This window comes from Ostrinia nubilalis, chromosome 4 (genome assembly GCF_963855985.1).
Source record: "Ostrinia nubilalis chromosome 4, ilOstNubi1.1, whole genome shotgun sequence".
Classification (NCBI taxonomy): Eukaryota; Metazoa; Arthropoda; class Insecta; order Lepidoptera; family Crambidae; genus Ostrinia; species Ostrinia nubilalis.
Genome location: NC_087091.1, coordinates 16,001,069 through 16,013,162, shown reverse-complemented (window position 1 = coordinate 16,013,162; position 12,094 = coordinate 16,001,069). Strand labels below are relative to the sequence as shown.

Here is a 12,094-nt window from a genome sequence, read left to right as displayed (position 1 = left end):
CCGCCTTTTTTTTACAAAAGAACGACAATTTATTTTAATGTATCCTTTTTGATAAGGAAAAAAACTTTCGAATTTGAACTCTTCAAAAATGGAACGCAAAAAATAACATTTTACTTTTTCACGCTGCCAATGCATCAAGGAACAATGCGTTGAAAATCCACCGAGTCCGAGTGTTCGCACACGTGGTGCAGCATACAGCCGGCACACGTGACAGATAACGTTTCCCGCCCAATTGTTGTTGGGAAAATTATTAATTAATAATTTTTCTTTATTGCCATTACAGAGCGTTTGCTTTGGAACAAGGGGGACTAAAATATTCATACTTTGTAACTTTCGTTTTTAATAGCAATATACTGACAACGCCAATCTTGTAGCTGAGTTTTGGGCTGACACTATACAGGTTTGTTGTCGACACGACAAGAAGAAAAAGAACGGAACCGATAGATACCTATCTAGGATCTTTGATAGAGACAGATAACTAATCGATCTAAAAATACTCGCCCACATGCATTGCTCACCTACTTTTCTTACCTATTTGCCATTTCTAGGTAGGCCAAGCGGAATTAATTTATTATCTTCATTTGATTGATAGCGACATTGCTCTATGGCCATAGAGCTCAGTATAATTAATACGGATTGTGTCTAATCCGAACTTTTCTATTAATTAAGTATCTTCTGACTTCTCAGCATCTGCCGATGTTGTCCCAAAGTGGTGATAGGGCAAGCTATAATTGGTACGTCTACGTGCATTAGTGTCATCTGCGAAAGGTCACTGACTGACTGACTGACTCACTCGCTCACTCATCCATGAAATCTCAGAAACTACAAGTGCTAGGAGTCTCGAATTTTGCATGGGGGTTCCTTTTAGAACATAGGTGCTCACAAAGACGGGATTTTGCAAAATTTACCTTAAGTGGGTAAAATGGGGTTTACGCGTACGAAGTCGCGGGCGCTCGCTAGTATTGTATAAAGATTTTGATTGGATTTGATTTGATCCATTCTTTTACTGTCTTTTATCTGAACTTTCTAGAAATCGGTGATTTGCGTGCGGCTCGTTTCAATTCCACGTTATTACCGTTTACGTAAACGAGCGATGGCAATGCAATGTTCTGTGTTCATTTCGCTATGAAAAATGATTCGTTCCTTCGTTTAGCTGAGACATTGTAAATTGAAATTTATTAGGTCATCCGCGGCAAAATGTAGGCTAAATATTATTTTTATTATTCTAACAGCGGTACTGTAGTTTTGCTACCTATTTGGTAAAAAAAATTATAAGATGTAACTTATTTTAAAAACGTTTTATTATTTTGCGCCTGAAATGGCTGAAACATTTAACATTCAACCGCCTCTGTGGTCTAGTGGTTAGACCACCTGCTTCAGACGCAGAGGTCCCGGGTTCGATTCCCAGTGGGGGCAGATTTTTCTGTTCGGTTTGGTTGGTGGTGGGGCTTGTTCTAAGTCCGCCTGGCTAGCTACCACCATCTTACCTAAGTCTGTCGCCATAACACAATGTTAACAGCATTGTAGTGTTCCGGCAGTTAGAGGTAAGATAGCCAGTTCCTCCGTGGTTGAGGATTCCGGGTGAAGCTCGCTTCCACCTTCGGCCTGATCGTCACTTACCATCAGGTGAGATACAGGCCAAGAGCTTCCTCATTGTGGATAAAAAAATAAACATACGTATTTGTACTTGACTTTTAATGTATTTGCTACACTCGATTTAAAATAATTTTAAATGCTTGCTATTCAAACTACAAAGTAGTATGGTAATCTTCCACCATTCTTACGATTCATATTCAATAACAACATTGACACGCTTGTGTTGGCGTCAACACACACAAACCCACTCAAAACGAGCAAAGCAAATAATATACACAGTGTTTGAACTACATTAACTACGTAATACGTCTGCCAAACAAATACACAGACGGACAGCTACAAATTGGCAGGTGTCAAAATATGGCGCCCGATTAGTTCACTACTCAAACATGGCCCATAGTGATAGATGGCGCCCTTGACGCAGCGCTTGTCATTTTTTGGATTTTTTTAAAGCCTTAAAAAGATTATTTTTAAAGCCTTAAAAAGATTATTAAAGACGACTTATAACTGTTGCAATAATCAAAGATTTATTTTAATTGAGTTGACTATTGTTTTAAAACTATACCTACTTATTAGCAAATTGGAAATACAAATTAACTTTAAATTAAGTTAACCTTTACTCATACTATTATTTTGCCGCTACGACTCTACTTATTAGGTTATGAGAGCCCCCCAAATATCCAACTTGACTTTAAAATATCCCTAAAAGTTTAATACTCAGGTATATCATAATATCCTGATAGACGAAACTATTTAAACCAATGCGTCATATTTTTTCCGGTTGAAAGATGTCCGTAATACTTGTTAATATAAAATGCGATGTTTAATCTCTTGTGACATGGATTAAATGGCTCATCTGACATCAGCCGCGGAGCGACCTTCGCGTCTTCGACTGAGCCGCACCTACACTGTTGCAAAAACTTACTAAGTAGGTTATGTACCTGCATAGTTCTTATATGTACCTAGACTTACTGTGACGTGTGTACTACACCTTAGTTTGCAGGGTAATAAGGGAAAAGTTGAAAAGAAAATCATTTTCAAAGGGATTAGAATTCAAATCATGCTTCTGATTTTAAAACCAGGATGTCTTTTCAGAAAAGTCACTTCCCAATATTAAATTTTCCGGAACAAAAAATGATATTATCTCAACTACCGGAAACTATAAAAGAAAGTTACATGAATGAAAATAACTAAAATTATATGTTTTTAGATAAGGGGGCGTCCATAAATTACGTGAGACAATTTTGGCCATTTTTCAACCCCCCCGCCCCCCTTGGTGAGATTTGGTGAGATTTTGCCTGACCCCCTCCCCCACCCCCCTAATCTCACGTGATATTTAATAAAATGCCTATTTTGCAATGTCTATGCTTCGAGTCTATTAGATTTATATGAAAAAACACAGATATAGAATTTCTATATCTGTGTGAAAAAATCAGTAACCCAATGTCGTGCCACGCGCAGTGCAGGGTTCCATAGCTTCCCGTCGTTTAGTAAGACAAGCAATTGCTTCAACCTAGGACCAGTTTTTTGATTCATAGTTAAAATAACTAATTGTTAAATTTTGCTACTAATGGTTAAATATTAATAAAATGTAAACTAATATGTAGTTAAAAAATGTAATAAAAGTCAAGATAAACATTGTTATAAAAAAAAATCTGTTATTTAACCACTTGTCATTTGACATCTGTCAAATTTGACTATTGGTTACTTTAACTACAAATACATAATATTTTCATACGTATGTAATGTCATTTTTTAGGGTTCCGTAGTCCTGAACCCTTATAGTTTCGACATGTCTGTCTGTCTGTCCGAGGTTTCGCTTGGAAACTATTGGTACTGGGGAGCTGTAATTTTGTGAAGGTATGTATTAATCACGCCGACAAAACGGTAAAATAAAATGTTCATAAAAAAAATCTAGGGTAGCTCTCCTGCATGTAAATCGGGGATGAATTTTTTCAAGGAAAACTATAACGGTTAAGATACATTACTTAGTTTAAGAGTAATAGTCATTTGACTCATGTATTATACAATTTCTTAAGCAGTAAAAATTCCTTAGAAGAAAATATGAAAAGTGACTTTAGATGAAGTAATTGCTTGCTTCTGAAATATATTGTGGTAACGACAGACAACTACGGAACCCTACACTGCGCGTGGCACGACACGCACTTGGCCAATTTTTTACGCAATAGCGATGCCGATGACGTTTTTTTTTAATTTCGAATTTTCTTAATTTCGACATTTATTCTGCATCTTTAGTGTTCACAATGCAGATGGAGGCATTTTTAGTTTAATTTGATTAGACGGTTTAAAATAAATTGTCATTATCATCAAAAACAAATAATTTTTTTTTACTTCAATAACCCAGTTTTCTGCCAATTTTACTCTATTTCTTGCGGGAAAAATTACGTGATATTTTCCGAGACCCCCCCTCTCCCCCACGTGAGATTTAGTGAGGTTTTCGTTGACACCCTCCCCCCCCTAAAAGCCTCACGTAATTTATGGACGCCCCCTAAGCCAATATCAACTTCCTTATACTCGTAGTACTGTAGACCTAGGAAAGTACTAACAGCTTTTACGTCAAAGAGAAACTCGGAAATTATTAAACAAATAATAATCTCCATGAACAAGTTTTGCTCAAACATGAAATGGTTCCAGTTGGAAGTAGGGACTGATAAACAAATAGACTGGGCACTTCAACTAAATTAAACCGCTTTCTAAAGTTTTGAGTGTAAATCCTTTGAAGCCTGAGAGGCCTGTTCTGCAACTTTCCTAGACCTTCATCTACATAGTGGTCGATATATGCACGTGACATAATGCATAGAGATATAGTAGACTCCGACAGGTGGTATTATTAATTCAATTTCTATAAGCTTTCTGTATTGAAAATCTACCTAAAACGATTCTAAAACCCTTAAATCTACAACGCCCCACTCCGACTTTGCACTGATGTAATGTATATTATGCATAAAATAAGCCTTCCCCTTATTGTTGAAAACTGCATTTAAATCTATTGCGTAGTTTAAAAGAACTAAGCAAACACACTCTTGAAGCGACTTTAATTCTATACTATCGATGCTAAAGATACCTACTGCTGTAAGCACTCACAAACCCACAATGTGTACTTATCTGTGGTAAGAGAATGTGGTATAGAAAAATGTTACTACTTATTACTGTTGAGAGAGATCCAAGTATGATTCAATGACTAATGTCCTTTCGATGATTATACGAATTAACAATGGTCTGTGCGAATTAAGGTTACCTACTTACTGTATGTCGACTGCGGATATACGGTCCATGGTAATTAACTAATGAAGCATCGACGTACTCCCACGTATATGCAAATAATCCAGTCCACTTAGTGACTAGTCATATTCCACTGAAACGGGACAGTAACCGGCTGTTCTATGTGAAGCAACCGCTATTTTTAGGCCGCAAAAAACTTATAATTGAGTCATCAAAACATAAGTTAAATAAATATGGAAATTATTATTTTTTTCATTAACAATAATGTCTTCTGGAATTGACTACAAATTAAAATTCATTTATTTTTCAAATAGGCTTATAAAAATCTCTTTTACACGTCCCAGTAAGCACTTTTTGTAATTGAGTATAACGATATCAGTTCTTGATTCAGTTGTTTTTTATTGCCAGACTCTACTAAGACGTATTTTGCACCAAATAATCTGAAATCTACTCATCTCGTAACATATTATTATATCAACTTTGACATTTATAAGCCTATGCGTAACGAAAATAGATATAGATAGAGCTATAAAAATAGAGTCAGATTCACCGATGCTTAATAATACGGTATACAAGCCCTTTTATCTATGTTCTATTTATTCATACCCACGTCAAAAACTACGCTCTACATAATAGAGAGTTTTATTAAACTCGGAACAAAGTTTATTAATATTTGTCTTGAAGTGTTTTCGTTGAACTTATTTATATCTCAAATAGCATTAATTAAAGGAAGAACTGAGTCTTGAGAAAACAACATAATACAATAACACATGTTAATAACGGTATATTTTGCTGATATATTAAATCATACGACACCTCAATATTAATTTTAATGAGACTACCGGTTTTTGTGTGGGAGTAACAACGACTCTTACAAACACGGAGGCTACCTCTTTCTTACAAATGCACCAATAGGCTTGGTTTTGTATTGGTAGGATAAATGTTTGAAAAACTTTTGTAACATTAATTAATTAAATAATATTAAAATAATATTAAAATGTACGAGTACATTGTAACAGAGACCCATTGTTGTCAAATATTATTTCACTTTTCATTCAAATTCAAAGATGTTAATTAGTTAATAGTTACCTCTCACCTATAAAGTCGATAATACGGAAATAGTGATAAAGAATATGTAGGTAAGTATATGTACGTACCTACTTATGATATAAAATATAGAGTCAGTGAAAATCTCAATACTCTAAAGGACAATGTTCGTTCTCCATACATTGTTCGCCGTTAGATCAACAGTGCCGAAAAAATACTTTCTAGGTTCTAAATGACACAAATCTTTATGTAAGAACAATTATTCCTGGCGGACCAATTCTATAAACTTATTGATAGCAATATTGTTATCATAACCTCTTACTTACTAGTATTGTATTATAATATTGTATGCACATCGATTTGGGAGATGTTCTGTATTGTAGTTGTCGCAGCCAAATTGTATTATAATATTGGACGGGTTTTGGAAATAGCTCGGCGTTCCACTTTTATCATTTACTTACTTACATTTTGCACGTAAATAAATAACATGAATCCTATGTTTACTTTCCACTCTTGACATTTAACACGTGACTTACCAAACTAACTATCTCCATGGTTACCGTCTTAGTCTATGCATGACTAGGGATTGAACAACTTTTAATTGAATATTATTAACAATTCTCGATAATTTTTATCGATTGAAAAATATTCGGTATTTGAATCGAAAGGTATATTCAATTTTATCAATATCAAAATATTCAATTTTAATAATAAAATAAATATTATTTACTACCACCTATGAAATGTTCTGAAAATTGCCTGGAGCGCTCCCCCAATCCTGGGTTTTCCCTTTCCAAACTGAGAGGACATCATTTTGGTTCTATCGATACATTATAAAGGTAGGTACTTAATATTTGAAATGTATTACCAATTATTGTTATAAGCATTTTGAGTGAATAAAACTTTCAATTCTATTAGAACTTTAGACATTTCTCTCACTTTAAGCGGCATTGGATTTTTCATCGGATTTTGAAACTGTTACAGATATATTAAAGATGATCCCATATTTATGTCATTGTCAATATCAGCATTATGATCACAATTCTTTTTATTTTATTCATGACCTTTTAGACCAGTTGGACACATTAGATAGCTTCTTGTAGTATCGTGCAATATATTTTTAACTTTTAATTAAAATCTAGTCATACTGTAGCAATTTGGACGATTTATTTTATTTACAAGATCGGTATCTTATTGTCTATGATGACCGCAATCAACATCACTATTACGTGGATTCCTAACAATGAAGTACGGCATTGCCTTGTGCCGATTTTACATAGATTTTATCGACACAAATTATGGAACTTCATAGGACATGGAGCAGGCCACGCCCTAAAATGTCCGGATGTCGTCATAGTATTATGGAATACATATAAAAGACTTTTATTATTTCATTTTCTAATCCTCAAGTGTCCATTACAATCTAATTAATATTTATGTATTCAAAAAGTAAGAGATCAATTTTGATACTTTACTGCTGTGCCCAGGAATCTGAGGCCGTTTCTGACAATGTCCTTTGCAATCAAAGATGATTAATGCCCGTTTTCACCATCAATCCCTAATTTTAAGTGACCCCTATGAAAACGAAATTCCTGTTATGTGTTAAGGGTAACCATAGGGTCACTTAAAAATTAGGGATTGATGGTGAAAGTTTAATCAAATCTTCATTCATAGTCAATTCAATTAATGATATTGGACTTTGTTAGAAAAATGCTCAGTCTCCATAGTCACGGGCTAGCTGTAATCGAATCGACATCGTCAACAGTTGTCACACTGTCTACGCAAACTGTTAGACGCGAAAAGCATGTCGCTTCGTTTCTGGCACTACAGATATCCCTGTGGGCGCAAATGCAATTAAACCAGTCCTTTCACCAATATCGCGCGAACAATGGAAAGTGGAGCGATTTAACCGTTCTGCGATTTATATTCAAAGCTTTATTTGTTTTTGCGGCTGTTGCCCCTATTTACTGTACTTTAGTTATTATTAAATATGTCCATAATGATGATTCAATTTAAATAGGTTAAATTTTTTGCCTCAAACCATATACATAAGTATACTACGTAGAAGAATTTTCTTTTATTTTCTCTAAAATAAACAGAACTTTACTAGGTATGGCGACTGGATAAACAAACCTAAGTACTTAAATATGATCAAATTAATACAAGTGTAGTGTTTCCTTAATATAAACATCCACTACAGTCATAAAATTCATCTGCTTAATTAGATATGATTGTTTGTATCATGAAAAAAGAAACATCTGAAAACTTTATTGGTGTTGCGCTTTCCCAAAACGTAGTAACTTAAAATATAAAGTAAATTAGATACAAACACTTGTCGTTGAACATAAAGTATGACTGGCTGAAATACCGGGGATAATTTTGGTTAACATTAGCGATGCCTATTACGCTTGAATCGTATCAAATCGCATATTCAGGTAGGTACTGAAGTCGTCAATGCCGGTGAGTTTCCGCGGCAAATAAAGATTTATGTCCAACTGCTTATTGTCTGCAGACCTTGCTTTGACTTGTCGGTCTTGAAAACCCTCATCCACATTACTTTTATGTGCTAATAGAAACTGCCTATTGATGATGAAAATCTTCTAATAAACTACTGTTTGAGCTCTTAAGCGCATTTATTTATGTAGGTATACATTTATTTTACAAAATACGCACTTATTCACCGCGGAGACTGCTTTAGGCCCAGTTTCCACAAAGGCGAAGCGGAGAAATGTTTTAAAAAACCAATCAGATTTAATTCTGTCAATTTCATTCAATCTGAATGACTCTTCTTATTCCTTTTCGCTCTTGACAGAGCGGTCGTGGTCACGTTGAGGCGTTGTTCACATCGGTTGTAGAGGCGGGTACAACTCTCCGCACGATCTCCCTCCATCTCTCTCTGTTGGCAGACTGTCTGGTGCAGTCACATACGCCGTCTCCCACTGCCGATTTCACTTGGTCGGTCCAGCGCATAGGTTACCTGCCACGCGAATTTGAATGACATGTGATTGGTTTTTCAAAGCATTTCACCACTTCGCTCCATCTTGGTGGAAACCGGGTCTAGAAAACTATAATATTGTGCATTAATTAATAGCTCAGTAACGATTAACGGTGTTATTACAAAAATTTACAGTTTTTATTGGTACAAACTACACCTAACATCTAACGCCTGTGAGTCACGATCTCCCCTGATGATGATGGCAACCGAATTCGGTGCAAAAACAAAAACAATCATCATTATGGAAAACAAAATACCTACATTAAAACTTTGTCAAACTAACGATTTGTCGTGGGGAAACTTCAGAAACTATTGTTCGAGCGGTCAAGCGGTTGTCGACAGAAAATAGATCTTTTACCATGGGTTATAAGAAGCAATATCGCTAGACAAGGGACATTGCTAGTAAACTTTAATGGGAAAACTGAAGTTAGTTTTTCGTTGTCAGATCGAAGAAGAATGGCAGATATGGCACACCTCACAATATAATTAACGGACTTTTTACATGTGACACATTGGTAGAGTTACAATTAATCCAACCTACATTCTATTACTTATGTAAATACTACCTACCAAAGGAGGTACCAAACAGAACAAGTCACTGAGCTTATTTTTATTTAATCCCAAATCCATTTGTTTGTCGAATTAAGTAGTTCAATTAACTAGAAGTTTAAAGGCACTTAAAAATGAAAAAGTTTCAGTCATATAAATTGTATAGTTTCCTATAATTCTCCATTCCTTTCAACGCGTAGAGCCTAAAGTAGTGAAATATCGCGTGACCGGTAACACCGAAAGTATCAGAGATCGTTCACTGATAAATTCCGTATCTGCCATCAAGAGTTACGCGCTTTATGCGGATCACTATAGGAATGAGGTATAGCCCGAAACGGAACGCTCGCGATTTTGTTCTGAAGGTTACGTCGGATATCCGCAAACAGAAGTATTGTGGAACCAGACGGACACCTACATACGAGTATAAGTTGAATAGTGTAATGTGGTAGTTTGAAATTAAACATTCTCAAATGAAGAGATAGAGCACTTACGTTTGTTCTAAAGGTAGACGATGTTCTAAAGATTTCTATTCTACACTGCACTGAGCCACTGAATCCCAATAGGGATTTTACTGTTAACGCGTACGATTGTCACTACAATAACTGTACTACATTAATGGTCTTGGTTGCAAAGTTGCAATCCATAAAAATACTAAAGAAGTTGTTTTCAGATAATAAATGTTTCGTCATTAACTTTATAGCTTCCAGAGCTAGACAAATAAGTCGTAATAGAGTCATTACACAGCTAAGCAGTAGTAAAAATTTATAACTGTCAAGTTTTACTTATTGCAAACTTATGTTCTAGCTGTTATAACAGACAGACTTTAAAAGGAGCGAAAACCATTCAAACGGAATTCCTGTGTCAGAACAGTACGTTTTGCAATTGGTAACCAATGTAGTATGTACTTTAAGTAACCCATGGATACTTACTTGTGCCTTAGATTGCATAGAAAATTGGCTTTTATACTACCAAGAATACAAGAAACAGAGCCAAGAACATCTGGCAATCGATCTTAATAGTTCGATGAACCTTGATCGATGCATTGTCTCGCGTGCATCGCTCAAATATCCTGCCAATGTCACATGCAATGGGATGCCTCAAGGACGTAGTCGCGGTCTCACGCTAGATATTCATGCAATTTATAGCATCGAAAATCGTAACAGCCTGTATATGTGCAGTTTGAGTGAGCTATCACCTGCAATAGATAACGTTTGGGAATCGCACACGGAATAGGAGTTATTGCTTTTGCACACGGGCGTTATTTGTAGAGCATAGGCATTAATGCACTATTGAAGGTCGCAATTTTTGTGACTATTGTTTTTTACGCTTGCAATATGCCGATAGGCAAGAATATTATAGTTATTATACTGTAGCCACAAAAAGTTATGCTGTAGGTTTAGCTAGACAAGTGTCACTTTTTGATCGAATCGACAATCGAATCCGTTCACGGAGCGATGTAACTAAGAGCCTTTCGACCGTCTTTTGACATTACAGCTGTAACGTTTTGCCACTTGTCTAGGGGGCTGGCTGGTCTTCCGGAAATTGATGATATCTCTACTGTACCTACCTACGTACTTACCTAAACAAAAAGTAGAGCAAAATGTATTGTATTACATTGCAATATAGGATTTAAAAAGCAGTTGTCCGTCCGTCTGTTGTTGTTATTATATCCGCAAACCGCAGATAGTGAACCTCGAGGTGTAGTCTGGCTTACCTTCACATGACACCCACAAATTACTTGCAATAAACTTAGAAAGTAGTCAAATAATTTACAAAAACACGATTTTTTAATTATGCCCAATAAATATTTAATAACATAGGTAGGTCGTATATTTACAACCTTATAAATTACATCAGCATCATGACATCATAGAAACTTTTTTGAATTCGACAAAAAACTTATCATTAATGAACATCGGAACGAATCTTAAGATTTAGAGATTTTATTTTAATGATTGCGCCATCTTAGGTGTTTATGTTCATAGCTCTTCTTAATGATTAATTAATTCCATAAGTATCGATGATGATGATGATGATTCGCAAAAGCAAGTTATCAAATAGAACAAGGTGCTTATAAATAAATTATTGAAATCATGTGTCATCTTAGACTTAGCTTAGTTATTCGATGTTTACTATGAAAAAACATGGTACCTGCCTACTTATCGTCCAAACCCACGGTACAAAATCACCAGACGAAGCGTGTAGGAGTCAACCTCCATTTAAAATCTGTCCGAACGGTTTCATATGAATGAGATTACTATAGAATTCATACTTACTTACGGTATGAAGATTCGAGCGTAGGTGCACAAAGACCTGTATTTACTACTGAATATCTGCAATCCTTATCAAACTTTCTTTAATACACGTACCTACTTACTTGATACAAGCTATATTTTTACCATTACCACGGATTGGAAGTCTTCACACTTGCGATCGTATGAGAATGGGATGTCGAATTATGAAGCTAGAAACAAAAAACAGTCAAAAAGTTACCTCAGATCACTGCTAAATTGATATCAGTACCTATGCCGAATACTGAAACACTACTCAAATTTTTCACTCAACTGAAGGGCTTATTGTTTTGAGTAGGTATGTGAAATGTGAGTTTAGGAGCTGCATTATTTGAGAAGCCCTCAAATAATTTAAATGGCGTTTCAGTATTCG

General features: G+C 35.4%; 1 protein-coding gene across 5 annotated transcripts in view; it reads left to right on the top strand.

The window, feature by feature from the left end:
- The window catches only part of LOC135071259 (four and a half LIM domains protein 2), a 196,799-nt gene that overhangs the window by 180,613 nt on the left and 4,092 nt on the right, over positions 1 to 12,094 (top strand). The gene's annotated exons all lie outside the window — the stretch shown is intronic.